General features: G+C 37.7%; 1 long non-coding RNA gene across 7 annotated transcripts in view; it reads left to right on the forward strand.

The window, feature by feature from the left end:
* LOC110348336 (uncharacterized) overlaps positions 1–22868 on the forward strand; it is an 86369-nt gene that overhangs the window by 38380 nt on the left and 25121 nt on the right. For all 7 annotated transcript variants that reach the window (XR_002393480.2, XR_015441959.1, XR_015441962.1 and 4 more), the window contains one exon: positions 22461–22567. This is a non-coding gene — a long non-coding RNA (uncharacterized LOC110348336). The remainder of the gene's footprint in view (positions 1–22460; positions 22568–22868) is intronic.

Here is a 22868-nt window from a genome sequence, read left to right on the forward strand (position 1 = left end):
CAGGAATTCTCATTCATTGCTTCTGGGAATGCAAACTGTGCAGTAACTTTAGAAGCAGTTTAGCAGTTGCTTATAAAGTTAAGCATAGTCTTTCCATACAATTCAGCCATCATGCTTCAAGGTATTTACCCAAATGATTTCAACACATATCCAAATTAAATTCTTTCTGTGAACATTTACAGAAGCTTTATGGCTATGAGATCACAAAAATGAATAGGCAACCAAAATGTCTTTCAATAGATAAATGGATAAACAAACTGTGGGACATCTTTACTAAGGAGTATATTATTCAGTGATAGGAAGAAGTGAGCTATCAAGCCACAAAAAGAAATGGATGAATCTTAGTTACATATGAAAGAAAATAGTAAAAAGACTACATACTACATAATTTCAATTATATAATACTTTGGAAAAGACAATACTATAGTAATGATAAAAATATCAGTGGTTTTCTTGGTTTAGCAGAAGTCAAAGAAGGTTGTATAAGTGATGTACAGGGAATTTTGGGGGGCAGTAGAAATTTTCTGTTTGATAATGCAATGATGGATATATGAAGCTATCCATATATTAAAGCCCATACAAATTTACAGCACAAAGATTAAATATTAATATGTAACTTTAAAAAATCATTTAGGTGTATTAGAGAGCCCAGAATGAAATGTTTAGATTGACAAAATAATCTAACTAAATTATAAATGGATGAAGCAGCCTTACGGAACAGATTGAGAGAAAAAGGATCTCAGTAACTTTGGATATGAGTAAAATCTGGAAGACTGAAGGCAAAAGAAAGTGCACATAAACACTGTATTCTGGCTAGCAATGTCACTTCTCATAAGTACATAGGTTAAAAGTTCTGATACTGATACACATATACACTACATTTGGACAATAAAGTGAATTTATAGTGTAAATGGCAAGAAAGTGATTTCTAATTAATAAGTGTGATGCTATTAATAAGTAAAGGGAGGAATACAGAATGCTCCATGTGATAATGTATTAGAGTAGGAAACCCCTGTACAAGCTCATGTTTAGCTATGTATTAAGGATATACATATGTATATTGATATGTATTAGCTATATCCATACATGTCTTATGGATATGTGCATCCATGTATAGATGCAATGATACTATAGTAGCAATCAGCACACCTGCCACTTAAATTTTGGTTCCTAATTCCATTCACAAATGTGACTCCTTATATAAATTAAAGATCCTAAGCTTGGCACATAAAATACAGGTGAATCTAGAGAGTCTGATATTGCCAGAAAGTAAGGAAAGGTATGGGAAAACACATCACTATGAGGGATATATGCCAAAGGGGCACAGGAGGCCACTTAAAGAGTTTTCAGTGACTGAGCCTGGAAAATTTAGAACAAAAACATAGAAGTAACATTGTATGATAATCCAAAGTACAAAATACATATCTATGATACCTTATTGACACACAAAAAAGGTAGCATAGATGATTAAGAAAGTTGCTGGGGTGGCCAGTGTAGAAGAATTCCAGGTAGTTTATGCGGATTCTCTACTCTCAAAGAGAGGGAGCAGAGGTTTTCACCCTTTGGTAGGTGCTGTGCATATTGGCTTCTTCCATTGAGTATAATATGGAAACAGTGGGGCAGAAAGATCACATGAAAAGGGAGAAAGCTAACAAACACTGCCATGAAGGTCAACAATCAGAAATTTGTATTGATATGTGATGAAAGAGACATTTTATTTCTGTGATCTTCCTACTCTATACACATAGCCTCTGTCTAATAATTAAAAAACATCAGATCAATACCAGTTGAGGGATATTCTACAAAATACCTGACTAATACCCCTGAAAATCATCAATATCACCAAGACCTCAAAAAGTCAACTAAACTTTCATAATCAAAACAGTCTAAAGGACAGATGACCATTAATAATAGTATGGTATCCTGGGTAGAATACTGGAATAGAATAAAGAAATACGAATGAAGCATGGACTTTATTGAATAATAATGTAGAATTATCAGTGCATCATTTATACAAATTCCTATATTAATGGAAGATGTAATTGTAGGTGAGCCTGGGTATGGTATATATAGAAATTCTGTTATTTTCTCAAATTTTTGTAAATCAACAACTACTGTAAAATTAAATGTTAAATAAATAGATGAACACAACATAACTAAGATATACATTTTCTCTCTTGATTGTTTCTTTTTATTTTGGGGACTTCTCTCATTCACTGTGTTATTTTTAACCTACACTTTAGTTCAGATGGTTTTTAGCCTAACTTACTCTTTAAAAGTAAACTGAATGGGGTTGGGGATTTAGCTCAGTGGTTTTGCCACCTGCTGCACAAGCATAAGGACCTGAGTTCGATCCCCGGTACCAAAAAAATAATAATAAAAAAATGAACCAAATGTATTTTTGAAGATAACCTCTTCATTTTAACCTTCCCCATTTGCTAAACATAGGCTGATAAGTTCTATTTTTAAAAACGTGTATGTGTGATCAAAGCAAGCACAGGCCAATATGCTCTTGAGCCTTATTATCCTTGATCCTTCTCAGGAAATGCTTTGCTTTGTGATGCTTTGTGATTCCCATATTTTTTCTATTCTTAGATTTGCTTCTCTGACCAGTTCTTATTTTTTTACTACCTCCTCTGACCTTGAATTCAATTTTAGGTTTGTAGTATGTACACATCAATCTGTAGCCTTGATCGCCAAATGCTAAGTTTTTGTGGCTATATGAGTGACAACAGTCCATTTTACTTTAGCCTTTCTATCCTAATAGCAACTCTGGAAAATATGCCAATCTCATTCCTGCCTCAGGCCCTTTGCCCTTATGACTTTGTGTCTTGGAACACACTTCTTTCAAACATTTTCTTCCCATTCTCCTCCCCTTCATTCTGGTCTCAGCTCAGATCTCAGGTCCTTAAAGACAACTTCTCTGACTAACCTACCAAAAGCAACATACCCATATCATTATATTTCTGATTGACTTATTTTTCTTTTTAACATGCTACCATGTTTTCCACCAAATAAGATCTAGCTGGAAAATAATCAGTCTTAGAAACTAGAGATCAAGGGTGCCAGCCCAATCAGCCCATCCTTGCTTTACCTGCCTTACAAAGTAGTTATGGAGCAAGAGAATAATGATGGCAGGTAAGGCAAGGCTCTAATTTTCATGCCTGATTATTTTCCAGCTAGGACTTACTTTCAGGGAAAGAGGGTGGTATTTTTCTAGTTGTTATAATTTATTGTTGAATATTTCTGTCCAAGATTTCTGCCTTGTGTATCACCCTATTCCTACAATTTGCAGTAGTACCTCCGGGACTCAAACCATATTCAACATTGAATAAGTGAATCTTGTCTACATTAATCTTGTCTTATTTCCCTCTGTTCATAAGTATGCCAAGAATATTTTAACATTAGAATAAAACAGTTCTTCAATGCTTTCAAGCCTCAGGCCCTTTTCCTGGAATAAGCAACAGGTCTCTTGCCCTTAGCTGCTTCTTCCCTACACCCATTACCAAGTGCTTTTAGATCTGCCTTGTACTGAAGTATTACCATAAACTCAACCTACTCGCTCTTTGTGGACTGTGTTCATGTATCTAAATATCTAGTTGTCCAAACTGAGGAGCAGAGAATCTGCAACAGCAAGGGAGGCAGATCTTACATCATTTGATAGTGAGCTTCTTCTAAGCCATTTACCTCAGCTACAGTCTGAGAAGGATGAAACCAAACATTGAAGACAATAAGAAGAAATTTTAAAAAGAGTTTTATTTTTTAAATTTCTTTTATTGGCACATTTTAGGTATACAATACATTTACATTTATCGTTGGGTGCTTGTACCTGTACATGATGTATCTTGGTTCTTATATTTTCCCCATTACCTGTGCACCCTTCACCCCTCCACCCTTCCCTATTTACACAGACTAAGTTTCCATTTATTTTTCTTTTCTCATAATTTTTCCTTTCCATTCTTTCCTTTCCCCATCTCCTCCCACTACCCCTACCCCTTTGGACCTTTTCCTATTTCAAAGTATCAATTAGTAGTTATTAACCCTTTTAATCCTTATTTACACTCTCAGTTTCTCACACTAGAGAAACTATTCGGTATTTACACATGTGTCCTATTTATTTCACTTAAGAGTATGGCCTCAATATGCATCCATTTAGCTATAAATGACTATAGATTCTCCTTCCTTATGGCTGAATAGTACTCTATTTTATAAAAAAACCACATCTTCTTTATCCAGTTTCCAGTTGATGGGCACTTGGGCTGTTTCCAAGCTTCAGCTATTACAAACTGTGCCGCTATACACATGAGTGCACATATAACTCTGTGGTGATTCTTTTAATTCTTTTGGGAAAATACTCAGCAGGGGAATAGCTGGGTCAAATGGGACCTCCAGCCCTAGTTCTTTGAGGTATCTCCACACTGATTTCCATAGTGGTCACACCAGTCTGCACTCCCATAAACAATGGAGGAGGGTTCCTTTCCACACCCCTGCCAGCATTTGTTGTTGGTTGATTTCTTGATAGCAGCCCCTCTTTCTGGGGTGAGGTGGAATCTCAAGTGTTGTTTTCATCTGCATCTCTCGAATGACAGGTGACATTGAACATTTTTTCATGTGTTTATTTGCTCCTTTTATTTCTTGGTCTGAGAAATGTCTGTTCATTTCAGATTCTCTTGGTCTCCATTGCATTTTTGAATTGGGTCTTTCAACTTGGGGGGTCTTATTTTTTTCAGTTCTTTATATATTCTAGATAGTAGCCCTTTGTCTGAGTTGCAGCTGCTAAGATTTTTTCCCACATTGTAGGTTGTCGGTTAGCTCTGGTGGTGGTTTCTGTTGCAGTGCAGAAGCTTTTTAATAAGTTGAAATCCCAGTTGTTGATTCTTTCTGCTAGTTCCCGTGCTATTGAGGTTTTGTTCGTAAAGTCTTTTCCTATGTCAATACCTTCAAGAGTTCTAGGGAAATTATCTTCCAGCAAATTTAGTGTTTCTGTCTTAATATTTAGATCTTTAATCTACTTTGACCTTAGTTTAGTGCCTGGTGATAGATGTGGGTCTAGTTTTAATCTCTGGCAGGTTGAAATCCAGTTTTTTCAACACCATTTATTAAATAGGCTATCTTTCCTTCAATGAGGGTGGTTGGCTCCTTTGTCAAAGATGAGGGGGCTGAGTATGTCTGAAGTTGTTTCTGCATCTTCTAATCTATTCCACTGATCCTTGTGTCTGTTTCTTTGCAAGTACCAAGCTGTTTTTTAATCACAGTAGCTTTGTAGTATAGCTTCAAGTTGGGTATTGTGATACCCCCAGCCATATCTCTGTTGCCCAGAATTGCTTTTGCTGTTCTAGGTCTCTTCTGGTTCCAAATGAATTTTTGCATTTTTTTCTCTAGTTCTTTGAAGTATATTATTGGAATTTCAATCAGCATTGCATTAAATCTATACAGTAGTTTTGGAAGTATGGGCATTTTCACTATATTGTTTCTTCCTACCCAGGAACAAGCATGTGTCTATCCATTTTTGTATATCCTCCTAGACCCCCCTTTTCAGGGTGCTGTAGTTTTCAGTGTAGAGGTCTTTTGCTTCCTTTGTTAGATTGAGTCCTAGATATTTCATTTTTTGTGATGCTATTGTAAAAACAATTGTTTCCCTAATTTCTCTCTCAGTGAGTCTGTTATTTGTGTATAAGAAGGATATTGTTTCCTGAGTGTTGACCTTATGTCCAGCTACTCTACTGAATCTTTCAATTAAGTCTAGAAGTCTTTTGGCAGAATTTTTTGGGTCTTCTATGTAGAGTATCATATCATCAGCAAATAATGACAGTTTAACTTCTTCCTTTCCTATCTTTATTCCTTTTATTTCTTTCTCTTGTCTAATTGCTGTGGCTAATGTTTCCAGAACTATATTGAACAGGAGTGGTGATAGTGGGCATCCTTGTCTTTTTCCTGATTTTAGCAAGAAAGTTATCCAGTTTTGACCATTTAGTATGATGTTGACTGTTGGTTTTTCATAGATAGCCTTAATCAGGTTGAGATAAAGACCTTCTATTCCAATTTTCTGTAGGGTTTTTATCATGAATGGGTGTTGGATTTTGTCAAATGTCTTTTCTGCATCTATTCAGATGATCATATGGTGTTTGTCCTTGACTCTGTTAATATAGTGTATTACATTTATTGATTTATGAGTATTGCACCATCCTTGCATCCCTGGGATAAATCTGACTTGGTCAGGGTGTATGATCTTCTTGATGACCCTCTGTACTCTGTTTGCCAGTATCTTGTTGAGGATTTTTGCATCTATGTTCATTAGTGAGATTGGCCTATAGTTATCTTTTTTGGTTGGGTCTTTCTCTGGTTTTTGAATCAAAGTCACACTTGCTTCCAGGAATGAATTTGTAAGCATTGCTTCCCTTTTAATTTCCTTGATGAGTTTAAAGAATAATGGCAGTAGTACTTCTTTAAATGTCTTGTAGAATTCAGCAGTGAAGCCATCAAGACCTGGGCTTTTCTTTGTTGGTAAGTTTTTATTACATTTTCAATTTCACTCATTGTAATTGGCATGTTTAGAATTTCTACATCTTCTTCATTTAACTTTGGCAATTCATATGTATCTAGGAATCTGTCCATTTCTTCTGTGTTTTCCATTTTATTAGAGTACAGGTTCTCAAAGTAGGTATTGATGATCCTCTGGATTTCTGCTGGTTCTGTTGTGACTGCCCCTTTTTCATTCTTAATTGCATGGATTTGAGCCTTTTCTTTCCTGTTTTTGATAAGGTTGGCTAAAGATTTATCGATTTTATTTATTCTTTCAAAAAACCAACTCTTTGATTCATTAATTGTTTGTATCATTCTCTTAGTCTCCATTGCATTGATTTCTGCTTTGATCTTTATAATTTCCTTTCTTGTATGAGCTTTGGGATTGTTATTCTTTTCATTTTCTAGGAGTTTGAGGTTCTGCATTAGGTTATTTATCTGAGTTCTCTCTATTTTCCTAAAATGAGCATTCAGTGCTATGAATTTCCCTCATAGAACTGCTTTCATTGTGTCCCATAGATTTCTGTATGTTGTACTGGCATTATCATTTACTTGTAGAAACTGTCTAATTTCTTCTTTAATTTCCTCTGTGACCCATTGGTTGTTCAGGAGGGTGTAATTCAATTTCCAGGTGTTGTGGGAGTTTTGCAGTTTCTCATTTTATTTATCTTCAATTTTATTGCACTATGGTCTGATAATATACAGGGGGTAATTTCAATTCTTTTACATTTACTTAGACATGTCCTATGAGCTAGCATGTGCTCTATTTTGTAGCATGACCCATGTGCAGCTGAGAAGAATGTGTATTCTGATTTTGTGGGGTGGAAAACTCTGTAAATATCTATTAAGTCCATTTGTTCAATAGCCTGGTTCAGTTCTTGAATTTCGTTGTTCATTTTTTGTCTAGATGATCTGTCTATTTGTGATAGTGGGGTATTGAGGTCCTCCACTACAATTGTGTTATTGTTTATTTGGTTTTTCATGTCCACTAATATTTGTTTTGTATAGTTGGGGGTATTCGTATTTGGTGCATATATATTTAGGATTGTCATCTCTTCCTCTTGGATTGTTCCCTTCACAAGGATATAGTGACCATCTTTATCTCTCTTAATTAGCTTTGGTTTGAAATCTACTTTGTCTCTAAATAAGATTGCTACCCCTGCTTTTTTCTGGGTTCCTGTCATGTGGAGAGCCATTTTTCATCCTTTTACTTTCAGTCTATGAATTTCTTTTTGAGTTAGGTGTGTTTCTTGTATACAGCATATTCCTGGATTTTGCTTCTTAATCTGTTCTGTCAGTCTACTTCTTTTGATTGGTGAATTGAGGCCATTAACATTGATAGTTATAATTGAGAGATATTGACTCATCCTTGTTATGATGTTTTACTGTTGTTGGCTCTTATCTCTTTTTTCCCTTTCTTTTTAGTTTCTTACCTTGCCTGGTGGTTTCCCTCTCTTGAGCCTCATGGAGTTGTGACCTTCATTGCCCTTTTCTAGGATATTGCTTAGAATTGTTTGGAGTGCTGGTTTGGTGTTCATGAAATTTCTCAGGTGTTCTTTGTCATGGAAGTATCTAATTTCCCCATTGATTTTGAAAGATAATTTTGAAGGATACAACAGTCTAGGTTGGAAGTTATTTTCTTTTAGGGCTCGAAATACTTCACTCCAGGCTCTCCTTGAGTTGAGGGTTTGTGTTGAGAAGTCTGCTGTGATTCTGATGAGCTTTCCTTTAAATGTGATTTGTTTCTTTTCTCTAATTGCCTTTAGGATTTTTTTCTTCTGTTGGGTTTCTGGGATCTTGAGTATTATATGTCTAGGTGTAGATTTTTTTTGATCATGGCTAGGTGGAGTTCTATATTCCTCACTTATCTGTATGTCCAATTCTCCACCTCTGGGAAGTTTTCTACTATTACTTCTGTGAACAATTTTTTTTTAATGTCAATTGTACTTTCTCTTGTTTTTTCATGGACTCCTATCAGTCTTAAGTTATTCTTCTTTGCATCATCTAGCAGCTGCTGGATTGATTTCTCGTGATCCCTTACTTTTTTAAAGGAATCTCTGTTTTCATGGTGTTCACCACAATCCTGTCTTCTATATCTGGTATTCTATCTTCAGATTCTCTTAATCTGCTCTGCATGCTTTCAATGGAGTTTTTAATCTCCTGGATATCTGTTTGAATCTGTTTCATGGATTCCATTTCTTTCTTATGTTGAGCGATCATGGTTTCCAATTCTTTGTTATGCTTGGTATTCATGGCTTCCAGCATGGTTCTGAACTCATCTATTTTTTTTATCTGTTTCTGTTCTAGAGCTTCTAATCATGTCTTTCACTCTGCTCACTATCTCTGTAGTTATCTGGGATATTATTTCTTCTTTGAATTTTTCTAGAGCCTCATTCATCTGTTTTGTTACTTTCTGTACTATCAGTTCAGGGTGTCCAGGTGGTTGATTATCAGACTTTTCCATCTCATTTCCCCCAGAATTTGTCTTTTGGGGGGTGGAAGTCTGAGTTTGTGACTTGCTTAAATGTCTTCTCATTTTTGTTTTTGGTACTGTCTTTGGTTTAGTTCCTGGGTTGATATTTTGAAGTTGCTTATTGCAAGTATCTTTGTTGATGTATTTAGAACCCTTATGGAATGATTGCTTCTCAGAGGTGTCTTCCAGATATAGCTGGTCTTTAGGTTTTGAGTCTCTAATGGCTCTGAGGCTATCTCATTTTCATTATATCAGGAAGGATAACTGATTAGATCAATCACAATACCTTAGCCCAAGTGATACCATCATTAACACCTTAGCATCAAATACATCATTAGTGAATGCCCATTTGTGGTAGTTATTAATCTACCACCTTTAAAAATGAAGGGCCTCCTTTAGGGTATGTCTCTGCTGTCACAATAGACAACATGGGCAGCAGTGTGCAGGTATAAGTCAATGAGTCTCAGTAAGCCAGTGACAGACCCATGAGATTCAGGCAGATTTCTGGCTGCAAGTCCCAAGTTGAGTTCCCTGTCCTCCTTCAGGGTTGCACTCTGCAAGTTTCTGTTGCAGGTTTCAGCTGCCTTTCCCCTGAAGAAAGTCCAGGTTCTGATGGGAGCTGATGATCCCTCCAACTTACCAAGCATGGTGATCTGGTGTGCCTTTATTGCAGAGATTCTCTTCACTTTTCCAGTTGGCTTGTTTTCATCATGGAGCCTGAGAGAGGCCTTCTCTCTGTTGGTCACTTCTGCAGCTCAGGATAATGGCTTTTATGTCCCCCTGTGCCTCTGCAGTGTGGAGCCAAGTAGCTGCACAGCCACAAGGCCAGAGGCGGTGGGGAGAGGGGAGGCGGGGTGGGGCCTGTTGTTGGAGGCACCCTCTTGGCCAAGCTGGGGCTGGTGAGCATGCCGGGGGGGTCTTCCTCACCCTTTCTTGGTTGCAAGCCTATCTTGGTAGCAAGCTGGTGGAGCAAGCCGGAGGAAGCAGTTTCCAGTCAGGCTGCAACTGCTAGGCCCTGCTAGGCCAAGCCGGGGCTGGTGGGCATGCCTGGGAGGTCCTCCTAAAAAGACAGTTTTAGATTGTCAAAGCTCAGCTGGCACAGCAGCTTGCAGAACCCATAAAAATACTGTAACTCTGTCACCCAGTGAAAAATCAGAGACCACTAAAACCACTAAGCATGGTCCCCTATGATGGCTGAGATCTCCACTACTGAAATGATGTTCTCTAGAGCAAAAGTCCATATGCCTAAAAGAGTGATGGGCTTAGAAGATCCACGGAGCTGCTACACTATTAATATGCTAGGGAAAACCCTTGTAATAAACTTAAACCCGGAGCCCAGCAGATGCCAATTTCATATCATTTATCGGCTGGCTTACTCAAGAAGAAAGTAACACTAGGTTCATCTAAGAAGTAATATTTCTCCACAGGCCACAGTCTGGCTTCCAGCCATCCTCCAGCTTCAGTCCATGGTTCACAGCTGAGTAGAACTCAGATGTAAAGCAGATGACTTCTAATCAATGATTCTTGGTCAAAGTCCAGGAGGCCTTAGCTTCATCTCTCTTGGTGGCAATGTGCTGTAGTGGTACCAAATTCAGACCCTGAGTACGGACAATTGCATTTCAAGCCCCCTATCACATCTCATGGTGTGGTGTAGAGCAAATACTTATTTTTTTCTCAGCTTTCTACTGGTCATCTACAAGACAAGAACAGTAACAGTGCCTACCTCAGGGCTTTATTGTAGTGTCTATGAAATAAATAATCAACGTAAGTATCCTAACATGGCTTTCACTATCATCTTGTTTTAATTCTCCAATCAGAAGTTGCTACCACAGGAAGGTAATTTCATTACTGTTCCAGAACACTAGGTACATTTTCCTTCCCCTAAGTGTTGGTCAAAGCTGTACTCTTTACATAGAGCATTCTTTCTCATTTTGTTTTATGTTCAACTTACACAGAGTTCATGTTTGGAGTAGTTTTCCCTGAGCACTCTTCATGAATTGTCTCATCTTAACTCATGATATTTAAAATCTGTGCAGATGTAGCTATTACCTGGTAGCTTATATTTTAGTGTATTTTCATTCATTAGACACTAATGCAGTGTCTAACATGAGTCAGTCCTGTAATAGATGCTGAGAATTCAAATAAGACCTTGTTCTTCACTTAGACATTTCTAGTCCATTGAGCTACAGTTAGCTAAAGAAATGATTTCCATACATAGGAAAACCTGGACAGAAGGGATCTAATTCTTAATGAACCAAGGCTGGAGGCTTTGTGGAGATGATATTCTTCATGTTCTTTTTTTTTGTTTGTTTGATTGAACTTGGGATCTTGCACTTGCAAAGCAGGTGGCAGAACCACTGAGCTAAATCCCCAGCCCCCTTCATGTCCTTTTTGGCTTTCACCTTTCCACAAATTCCATAAAGGTAGGATTACCTCAGGTCTTCTAAATCTTATGGTTGATTACACATTGTAAGAGCTCTGTAAGGCCAATTGGTTGAAGTAAAAATTTCACTGAAAATACATGTATAATAATTTTTAAAATAATAATATAAGAATAATTTGATATATAAAAATTTTGACTAAAAAGGCCACTGACACAGTAGAGGATCCTTAAATTAACAGGTCCAGCACATCTCATATGAAAACTGGGCAATGCCCTGAGAGTATGCCTCTGAATGTCAGCAAGGGCCACAAAAATGTCTCTTTAAGGTGAGCATGTCCACAGACTCTGGGCAGGAAAGACAGTAAGTAGGTGGAGTATTTGCTCTTTTAAATAATCTTAGATCAACAAGAGGGCCTCTTTCAGCCCAAATTCCCCCACTCCAAGTCCCTCTGCAGGTTTGCAGATTGGGTCTTACTCCTGAGCACTTTTTTAGACAGAATCTCCCTTACATTGGTTAGCTGAAACCTCAACGTGATTATTATGATGTTAAAGGGTATTTATTTTTTAAAGTAACTATCTAGTTTGGAACTTTCCCAATCCATCCACTCAGGCCTAGTGTTTAGAAAAGCTCTTGTCCAATAACTGATTACTCTCAGGCCACTAAAAACTCGGTTTAAGCCATCAAAGGACAGGCAAATACTGAGTGGACTTATGTCTCTATTGTATGCTACATAGGAGACATGGCTTAGTTAGGAGAAAAGGTTGCTGAGTTCAGGAACAGAGAAATGCCTCTTTGTACTCAGGAGGAGTGCCATTAAAGAAGGGCACAGGAATAGATAAATATATCTGGGGAAATAGTTTTCACTTTCTTCAGCAGCAATGAGTTCATTTGTAAATTTACCATAGAATGCACACTGACCCTCAGTGTTAGCTGTCATCCAGCACTAGGCTACCTGTGTTACAAATGGTACTCAGCGAAGTGATTCTTAAAGTAAGGTCCTTAGGCTTACAGAATAACATCATCTGGAACTTCTTAAAATGAATTTCTTGGACCTATTGAATCAGAGACTTTTAACAAGCTTTCCAGGTGATTGTGTTAATAAAGCTTGAGAACTAAGGAAATTTTTTAAAAAATGACTCATGTGGATCAGACTGTTGCCTTTTTATTTATCTATGAAGAAAATGAATTTTTCTATAATTTAGTAAATTCAGAATAAAATCAAAGGTACCATGGTTTTGATTTTGCTACAGAATTCAGAAAACTAATGGGTGTTTCAAGTAAATAGCAGAGCGTTTACTTAACTCTCTTCCCACTAATTCTCCTCCATCATATATGTAACCCTCAAAAGTATACTGTCCAGGGGCTGGGGATTTAGCTCAGTGGTTCCACTGCCTGCCTCTCAGGTGCAAGGTACCAAGTTAGATCCCCGGTACCAAAAACAAAAAAGTAAACTGTCCAGGCCAGGGGTCTATGGAGGTCATGCTGACTGGTCATGCTGACTGCTTACCTGAGTGAGCAAGATTTACCAAGCTGGTGAAAACAAGTGATTTCAACTGTGCCTGAGTTTGAGCCAGAGAGTCCTAGAAAAACTCCAAAGCATGAAGAAACATCCAAATCAGCCCACTTGCCAAGGAATATTCCTACTTAGAAAGGAAATTTTCAACAGGGTTGTGGGCATTCATAGATTTCATTCAGAATTACTGTGTTGGTTAAGCCATTTTTTGTTTCAAATCAATGAAAATTTAGTTCTAATAAACTTAGACAAAAAGAGCCTGGCCTAGATTAAAGCCAATGACATCCAAGAGAAATCAGAGAGGGAAGGGGGCTTACCTGAGTGAGCAAGATTTACCAAGCTGGTGAAAACAAGTGATTTCAACTATAAACTTCAAGAAAGTCTACAATGCTTAGGGTTTCAGCATAATATTATTTTTGAACCCTGTCATCTATGTGCATACAGAAGCCTTTACCTTATCAACAGAGTACAAATTTAGGGATAAACTAAGACCTATTAAATCCAATACTGGCGATTATCAAGGGTCTTTTTGCTATTTTCTTAATGAAAATTTGTAGTTATATAGTATTATGTCAATTGTTGAGAAGACAGCACTATATCTCTATGATTATTACTTGTGAGAATATTCCAGAAGATCAGAAAAAAATGCAGAACAATCAATTATCTAAGAATTCCAGGACTGAGTGGCCTATGAAGAACTCAGCTTTGAAAATATGGTTATAATCTCAGTCATAAAGTCATATAAATAGCTTTTTCTACTGTACATTTTGAAAACAGATGCTTGACTTGTGAAGGACAGCCTTGCTCTCTCTTCCTAGAGTAAGAACTCATACTCATTCTAGCAAACATCCCATCTCTTTTAAGAGTATGGGCTATGGCAAATCTGGTCTGAGATACTTTATAAACTCTTTCATGCTTTATGAAGAGTCACTTAAATTTTCATACCAAGTGAGAAATGGTAGGTGTAGAAGAACAAGTGCAGAAAGACAAGTGTTCAATGAAGAATGTGGCCTGCTAAATGTGGCACATAATGCACTCAGGGGTTGTCGATCAGCTGTTATATTGTATAGCTTGTCTTCGCTGAAGGAGGATTAAGAAACTCAGGCTGAACCACCAAATGCCACACCTCACTGCACTTCCATAAGACTGAAGTCTATGGTGATTCTCTCACAGGTGAAACTCAGACTTGCCCTAATAAAGGAGGTAGCTCTCTCTCTTGGTTGTTCTCAGCCTGATAGAGTGCACTGCCCCCTATAGGCCTGAAGAAAGAAGGCAGAGAGTTCTGTTCCTTTGATGGGCACTTCCAGCTCCCACCACTCCAAGAGAGCTCTCTGTGGTTATGTATTAACCCCTTTGCTGTCCTGAGTTCAAAGGTACTAACTGCAGAAGGACAAGGTAGGGTGTGACAATAGGGAGGGAGGGAAATCACATTGAAATGGCAAGGGTAGGGTGGGTAAGGGTTCAGGTTTTGACCTAGAGTCACTTTGGGTTGAATTCCAGCTCTATTGTTTCTTCACTGTGAATTGTTGGGAAAATTCACTTAGCATCAGATTTTTCATCTCTTCAGTGAAGGCTCAGATATGGTCCTGAGGTTTAAGGAAGATATGATATGTGAAGAGAAGAGACTATTTGGTGAGCACTCAATTGGTGGTAGTTGTTATAAGTATGATCTGAAATAAAATAAAAAAGAAAAGAAACTAAGAAGATTTCTGTGACCAATAATTTGTCACTTCTCCACCAAATCTAAAGGTCAGCTAGAGGTCCAGAGCCTACACAACCCTTGAGACTGTGTGCCTACCTTGTTAGTTTTTATGACTCTTTGAAAATAGTTATGTTCATTTATAGCCAGTGTTTTTCCCCTTAAGTTATTTATGCTTTTTTGACACTGGGAATAAATTGTCAAGTTTTCATATTTTCTTAAAATACAAAACTGTTTTTTTAGTAATTTGTTTTTAAGTAAATGCATTTTGAGCTTATTTGAAAGAATGCTTTTATTATTGGGAAAGAAGACATAGCAGAGGTGGCTGATGAAAATATTCATTTTAAAATGTTATTTTATTTTACAAAGTCAAGAAATGAATTGATACATGAAGGACTAAAAGGTATCTTCTTTCCCTAAAGTATATTAACTTTCACCTTATTTCCGTCTATTAAGAAGTTTATGGGCTCAAAATGAGCATCTGATTTTGAAGAGTGAGAATTAATCTTAATTCTGTTTTAAGAATAAGTGATTTGAACATAGAATATAGGCAATCTCTAAAAATTTTAAAATAGTGTTTCTAACATGGCATAAATGAAAAGGAAGGATTCATAAGGAAATGAGAGAAGTGGAAATTCCTCTTGTTAGGACCACAATTAATATCATAAATAGAAATAATTGCACTCATATCTAAATTCTAGAACACTTTTAACTGTAAGAAGTAGAAAGTCAGACTCAAGTTGGCTTAAGCAACAAATTTAATGTCTTAATGTATTAGTTCACCCATCCTGAGAAGACTAGAGGAGAGTGAGGCTTTATGTTCATACACTTCAACTCAGTTTCTCTCTTTCAGCTTTGTGTCTTAGCCGTTCATATTCTTGGGCTCAGTAATATAGAAGAGAAGAGAGAGACTCTTTTTTTATTAACATGGAGACAAGTTTATTCTACCTCTCATTGGCATGATTTCAGCTACATCCTCATCCTAGAACTAATCTTGTGACCAAGGGGATATGACACCTTGCCCAGGTAGACCTGAGTCTGATGGCCACCCCTGAAGTTTAGGGTAGGTTTCCTGTCATAAATTACATGTGTGGATGCTGGAGAGGATGAGAGTTCTCCAAGAAATGAAATACAGTTATTGTCAAAGGAAGATGACTGGATTAATCAATGTCTAGTTTAAACTCTCCTATCTCTGATTATACATTACAAAGTTACCACCTCTTCCTCTGAGTACATAAATTATATGTGATCAGTGTGCTTAATAGCAGCTGTTTTCCTAATTCTTTGTACTATTCTTTAAATCTCACTCCACTGAATACCTGTCTTAGTCCATTTGGGCTGCTGTAACAAGGATAACTAGCTGAGTGGTTTATAAACAACAGGCATTTAGTTCTCATCATTCTTCAGGTTGAAAGTTCAAGATCAGGCTACCAGTATGGTCAAGGTCTGGTGAGGGCCATTTTCTGAGTTACAGGCCACCAACTTCTTGTATTTTCCCATGGTAGAGAGCAGTAAGATATTCTTTATGGTCTCTTTTATAAAGGCACTGTCTTAATCCATTTATAACAAAGTGAAAGAGACTAAGTTATATAGAAGAGAGGTTTATTTTGTCTCATAATTCTGGTCCTGGGCCTAAGGCAGTCTGAGCATTAAATGAGCACAGACAGACAGGGGGTGGTTAGAAATGTAGCCAAGTGCTTTTATAGCCAACCCACCTTCTAGCCAATCCATTAAACCATTAGTCCATTAATCCATTCATGATAGCAAAAAGCTCTCCTACCTCGTCTCACTTCTTAATATCTCATAATAGGCGTTGCATTTCAGTATGAGTTTTGAAGATAAGAAAGGATATTTAAATCATATCAGGCACTAATCACATTCATAAACTATTTTTCCTCCTAATCTAATCACCCCTAATCTTCTAATACCATCATCTTGAAGGGTAGAATTTCAATATATGGATTGTTCGGGACACAGACATTCAGATCATAGCAGTGCTATTGGTAGTGCCCCACTCTCATACCTTCTACTGGCCAGGACACCCATCCCTTAGCTGTTATGCATTCACTGCTAACATCCTAAAACTGCACTCCTTTTTTCTAGACTCCTCAGCTGATAGGAAGCCATTTTGGCCACAGGTTTTTGCCCCACACTCACACTTAGGGTCAAACAATAATTCCTTACACTGAGTACAAAAGCCTGATTTCCTAGTCTCAAGCCAATAGTAACTCTATGGTATGAGTCACACCCTGGAGATCCCTGTGTGATCAGTCAAGGCCACACAACAGCTGGGACAGCCGCCTCCCCTTCTCTCCTGCCCTGCTTCCCTCACCCTCTTCCTGAAAGACTCTCTTTATATGTCCTATGCACCCACATCTCTTTATCCCACTGTAGATCTAGGTAATTTGACCTAAGATTATTCAAATTGACACATTCATTTATCTCTAAGCTTTAAGATGTTTGAGAACAGGGACCATGGTCTTGTCCATCCATAGTTTTTAATATAACTTAAGTATTCATGTTTTTGTAATGCCTTTCCAACTGCCTTGAGATGGCGAGAGAGGACCAAACCATCTACTGAAATATTTCTCAAACTTTAATTTCATAAAGATCCCTTCAAGATGTTATCAAAATGGCTCAATAGACCTGAAATGAGGCTTGGGATCTGCATTTCTAAGAACTTTCCAGGTAGTGCCACTGTTGCATGTCCATCGACCACACTTTGAGTAGCAAGTTCCACCATCCACCAATTATTTTAAATCACCCACAGTATTTAGTACTATGCCTTGTATCCAGTAAGCACTCAAGAAATATTTGTTGTTGGATTTATGAACTCATTTAAAAACAAAGGAGTTTAAGGTATTTTGATTGAAAGAGAACTGATTTAAACAATATATTCCATATATAATTTCTGTCCTACATAAATGGCTCTCAGTAAAAGTTACTGAGGGAAGTGTCTTTTAAAAGTTTCTAGATAGTCTATAACAGAAGTATTTCCTGAACCTGATTTCTTTTGTTCTAGGACTCAGAGATAAGAGGTCAATTAGTAATAGGACAGTATTTCTCAGAAATGCCAACAGAAATTGGAAATGGCAATTTTGGGAAAAATTAGAATGTGATGTCTTAGCTAGTGTGGGAGAGCCAATGTTCACGCTAGGCTTTAGCTGCTGAGTTTAATCTTAAATTCAGTCATGCTTGAGCATTTGATTTATCCTCTTAGCAAAGATAATGGCTGAAGTCAGCTTCTGCCAGAATGTGCATTCTAGGTCACAGAGCTGTGGGTAGCTTGGTCCCAGTGCTCAAGGATCAGACATCCTTCTGACATCTACTATGAATTATAGAGGAATGCCAGTCAATATGTCATTCTGGAATCCTACAGTAACTGATTGTTCTCATTGAAGATCAAGAGTTCTTTGGTTTTAGTACCAGATCTTTCTTTTGGAATAAAAAATTTCTCTTTATTATACTTCTTTCTGAGAGGAAGTATATAAGCCTGACAAATCCTAATTCCATACCCTGGAAGTATATAAAGTAATAAATTCTATTTAGTATAAACATGTGGTTCTTAAATTGGGGGCAGAGCTCAGGTACTTCCATTCCTAATAAAACAGTACAGGGGGTTCTAATCACAAGGTTGATCACTTTTGGTACAAAGTGTAAATTCTCAAACTTTTATATATATATATATAACTTTTATATATATATAAAAAAATATATATAACTTTTATATATATATTATATATATATATACACACACACACACACATCTCTGGGTGTAGGACTAAGGGTTGGTATTTTTTTAAGTAGTTGACTTCAGTGTACAACTAAGGCTGGGCACCACTGGTGTAGAGCAATATAAAATCAATATTTCCCTTATTTTTTAGAATAAGGCCCTTGAAGGAACATATAATGGTAAAGAACACTAGCTTTGTGATAGGCATATATAGGTTTAAATATTGACTGGCCATCCAATAACTGGGAGGTTGAATGGATTTTAAATAATGGACTTTGCTGTAATCCTTAATATCCTCACATATAAAATGAGTGTTGTAGCAATAGTATCTTCCTCAAAGCAATGGGGTTATGATTTAAAGCTTTTGGCTCAATAGGTGGTACATAGTAAATGTTCACTAGATGTACATATATGGATTTTATAGTGTCATTTTTGTCATTAGGATAGCTATTTATGAAGAATTCTACTAAAAACATCCCCTTGCCACAGAGAGCACTTCTTCCAACTAAATGCTTATGCATGTTCTTTATTTTAGAAGTCCCATATTGTGGGCGTGACATGGATTTGGATTAGTTATTCAACATTGGTTTCCTTATACACAAATGGTGCATTTAGCCTTACGAAACATTTGTCTTGTTGTTAATATGTTTCTTGATCATACATTTTAAGGGCATGAAGGGTAAAGGCTGAACATTTTGAAGTTTCAGTGTACCTGAAAAGCAAGAAGAGAGAGAGAGACTGGTTTTAACAGAGACTACTTCAACCCTTCACCTTTTCCGGAATCGATAATGTTCACTTGTTCCCACTAAGAAGAGGGATGGCCTTTGCCACCTCTTGAACTCAGGCTGCCTTATGACTTGGTTTGGCCAGTAGAATATGAGAGAAGTGGTGGAGAGCAAGTTGTGAACCTGAACCTCCAGGGCCCACATGCACTTCTATTCTCTTTTGCTCTACTGTCTTTTTCATGAACAAAGGACAGGCCAGGATGCTAGAGTATGAGACATGGGGTCAGAGTCAAGGCCATCAACTGTCCCAAATAGGCTGAAACACATGAGAAAATTCAGTTCTCCTGGCTGACTCAGTTCACAATAATTGCATGAATAGTGAACTTGAAACAACAAAATCATTTTCTCCAGCTATAGAATTATGCATAATAATAAATGGTTATTTTAAGCCATTAAATTTGGGTATAGTTTGTTATCCAGCACTACTTAACTGACATAAAAGATTGAATGGAAAAAATGTTTTTAAAAAGTGAAGATAATGAGAACAAGTGATAAATAATAGGATCAACATTTTACTGCCATCTTAAAAGTTGTTTAGAGTTGGTCATCTGAGCACATTACACATAAAATAAAGTGAACCAACATTTATTTATAATCGCAAAAATAAGTTATAGATCATGGAACTTTGGAATCAGAATTTGCTGATCATTTATTTGAATAATAGAATAAGTTTTTGTTTTTACTTATTTTTATTTTAATCAGCAGTATGTAAACAAACAGGAGATGCCTCCAAAAAAGGGAAGACCTTGTGGTAGATTGTTTTCTAGACAAGACTCAGGTGACATTTCTTATGTGCGGGTTACAGACAAGGCTAAAGCAATAATAGATTTGTGCCAGTTTCCCATTGTAGGCTTATAAGGTTTAACAGAAACTAAGAGTTATTTACTGTTATGGCTTGTATCTGGATGTCCCCCAAAGCCTCATGCACTCATAGATGGGGCTTTTGGGGGGTTGCTGAATCATGGGTGTGTGATACTGGAATTAAGGGTGTGTCATATCTAATTTGGTTTAGCATAGATCTGAGTGTGGATAATGGAAGCCCCACACTGGGTGTGGATAGCACCACCCCAAAAGCTTAGATGAGATAAAGGGGAAATGGAGGCTTGCTGCTGCTGTTGATTGCTGCTTGCTGGATACTGCCTGCCTTGCCATGGACTGTTTCCCCTCTGTGATGCCCTCTGCCATGCCACCCTGCTTTGGAGCCAGTTGACTAGGAACTGAAACCTCTACAGTGTGAGCTGAAATAAACATTTCCTCCTTTACCTTTGGGTATTGAGTATTTTGTCTTAGCAACAAGAAAAGTAACTAAAACAGTTTTTGGTACCAGGAGTGGAGTCATTACCATGACTGAATCTGACCATGTGGCTCAGGAGCCTTTGGAACTGGCTTTTGGGCAGAGTTTGGAAAGGTTGGGAGATGCTAGATGAAGAAGTAGCCCTGGAATACTATAAGCTGAACTTGATGGGAGAATCTACTCAAACTCAGAAAATCAGAATTCTGATAGAAGTGCATCTGGTAAAAACCAAGCTCAGGAAGTTTCAGTTAGGAACAAGGACTGCATTGGCTGTTGGACTCTAGACCATGTATGTTATTCTTTGGCAGAAAATTTGTCTGCATTTTTCTTGTGTCAGAGACTTTGCCTGAGACTGAGATTAAGGGTGGTGAACTAATTAATTTTGTGGAAGAAATTTTAAGGCAGTCTAATTTTGGGGCAGTAGCGTGTCTACTGTTGGGAGCTTTAAGCCAGATTCACGTTGAAATTCAAGTACAAATAGCCCAGTAGAATAATTTTAAAAGTTATGAATTTTGCCAGAAAGAAGTTTTCAGTAAACTTGTTGCCTGCAAAGATGGAACAGAGGAGAATATGATTGCTGAAAAGGTTAGCAATAGAAAACCAAGAATATCAGAAGAGGACAATGGAAAGAATGGCCTGAAGGTATCACAAGAACCAGTAGAACTCCACACTTTGCAGCCTCAAAATTGGAAAGGTGAAAGACTTTGCTTTGAAAAGCAAAGCTGAGGACCATGTTCCAGAATTGTGGTGGCCTAAGGAAGTTGTTCCTCAGGATTTGGTTCATAGTGCTCATCAGCCCAGGCTCTTGCTCCCTATAGCCAAGGGAGAAGAAAGCTTGGCTATTGCTTCAGCTGGCAGCAGACTTCATCATCATCCATATGGTGCTGGTTTTAGATGCATGCAGAATGCAAGAGTTGTGGGACCACCCAGATTTCAGAAGAAAACCTGGCAGGCCAGGCAGTATGCTTCTTGAGAGAACAGTGTGTGAATGAAGTGTGTGAGTATGAAGCCAAAGAGGCTATGAAGACCCAAGAAGATTAGAGAAGCCAGGAACATAGATTGTCTGAGGAAAGCTGCAAGGAGTGAGCAAAGTCAGCTCAAGAGAATCTATGAGAGCTACAATTATCCACAATGCCACCGAGGAAGAGCCACCCAAGCCCTTTGGAGTTCACAACTTGCCACAGGCTGCCACAGATGCTGGACATGAATATATGGGATTTAGTATTTGCCCTGATGGATTTGATCTTGCTTTGTTTCCATTCCTTTTTATCCCCCCTATTTGTACCTTTCTGAATGGATATATTTATCTTGTGCCATTGTATGCTGGAAATGTTTAACTTTCTTTTCTTTTGTACAGCAACTATTAGCCAAGAGTTTGCCTTAATTCTCAGAGGAGACTTTTGACTTGGACTTTTCAGTAATGCTGAAACTTCCAGGATTTTGGCAACTCTTAGAGATGGACTAAGTGCTTTTTGCACAAAAAGATGTGCATAAGTCTTTTGGGAGCCAGGGGAAGAATATAATGGCTTATATCTAGATGTCCCCCTGAAGCTCAAAGGTGGAGCTTTTTGGAGATAGCTGGATCCTGGGTGTGTGATACTGGAATTAAAGTGTGTGATAACTAAATTGGCTTAGCATAGATCTGGGTGTGGACAATGGAGGCCTCACCCTGAGCATGGAAGGCACTACCCAAAAGGCTTGTAGCCTGAATGAGATGAAAGGGAAAGGGAAGCTTGCTGCTTGCTGCCTCCTTCCTGCTTTGCCATGGACTATTTCTTCTCTGTGATGTCCCTCTGCCATGCTGCCCTCCTTTGAGACCAGGTGACTACAGACTGAAACCTCTACAAAGTGTAAGCTGAAATAAACCTTTCCTCTTTTACTTTTGGGTGTTGGGTACTTTGTCTCAACAACAAGAACAGTAACTAAAATACTGGCCTAACTATAAAGTCATTCCAAGTAGTGGGGATTGAGTTCAGGGGGCAGCCAAGAAACTACTAATTTTCATTTTAAAGAAAATGTCTCCCAAGAACATGAACACCTAACATTTATCTTCACAGAGCCATTGGCAAACCACAAAGAAAAGAGCTTTGAGGTCAGCAGCCAGTGGCAGTAGGCGCTTATCATTGCTGAAATCCCAGATGTGCTGATCCACCCCTCAGTGGAGGTAATAAGAAACACCAACATCCATCTTTCTGGACACATTTGTCCTTTTGTAAATGTGCTGTTCAAGTCCATAAGATTCAAATGCCTAAGAATGCCAGATCTAATTATTCCATAAAAAATTAGGTAGATACATAATTTTTAAAAAGTACTCAGATAAATTTGGCAATCTTATTGAGGGTAATTCCATGCACAAATGTTCCATTTTCTGTGTCATTTGATTTAGATAATTTATGAATCTATAATGTGGAAGGAAGGGACAAGGTGGCTATGAAATAGAATTGCTCCTTAGATTAGTTTGATAA

Source organism: Heterocephalus glaber, unplaced genomic scaffold, assembly GCF_053883595.1.
Source record: "Heterocephalus glaber isolate CG9 unplaced genomic scaffold, H.glaber_assembly_v1.0 deba00001532, whole genome shotgun sequence".
Taxonomy (NCBI): domain Eukaryota; kingdom Metazoa; phylum Chordata; class Mammalia; order Rodentia; family Bathyergidae; genus Heterocephalus; species Heterocephalus glaber.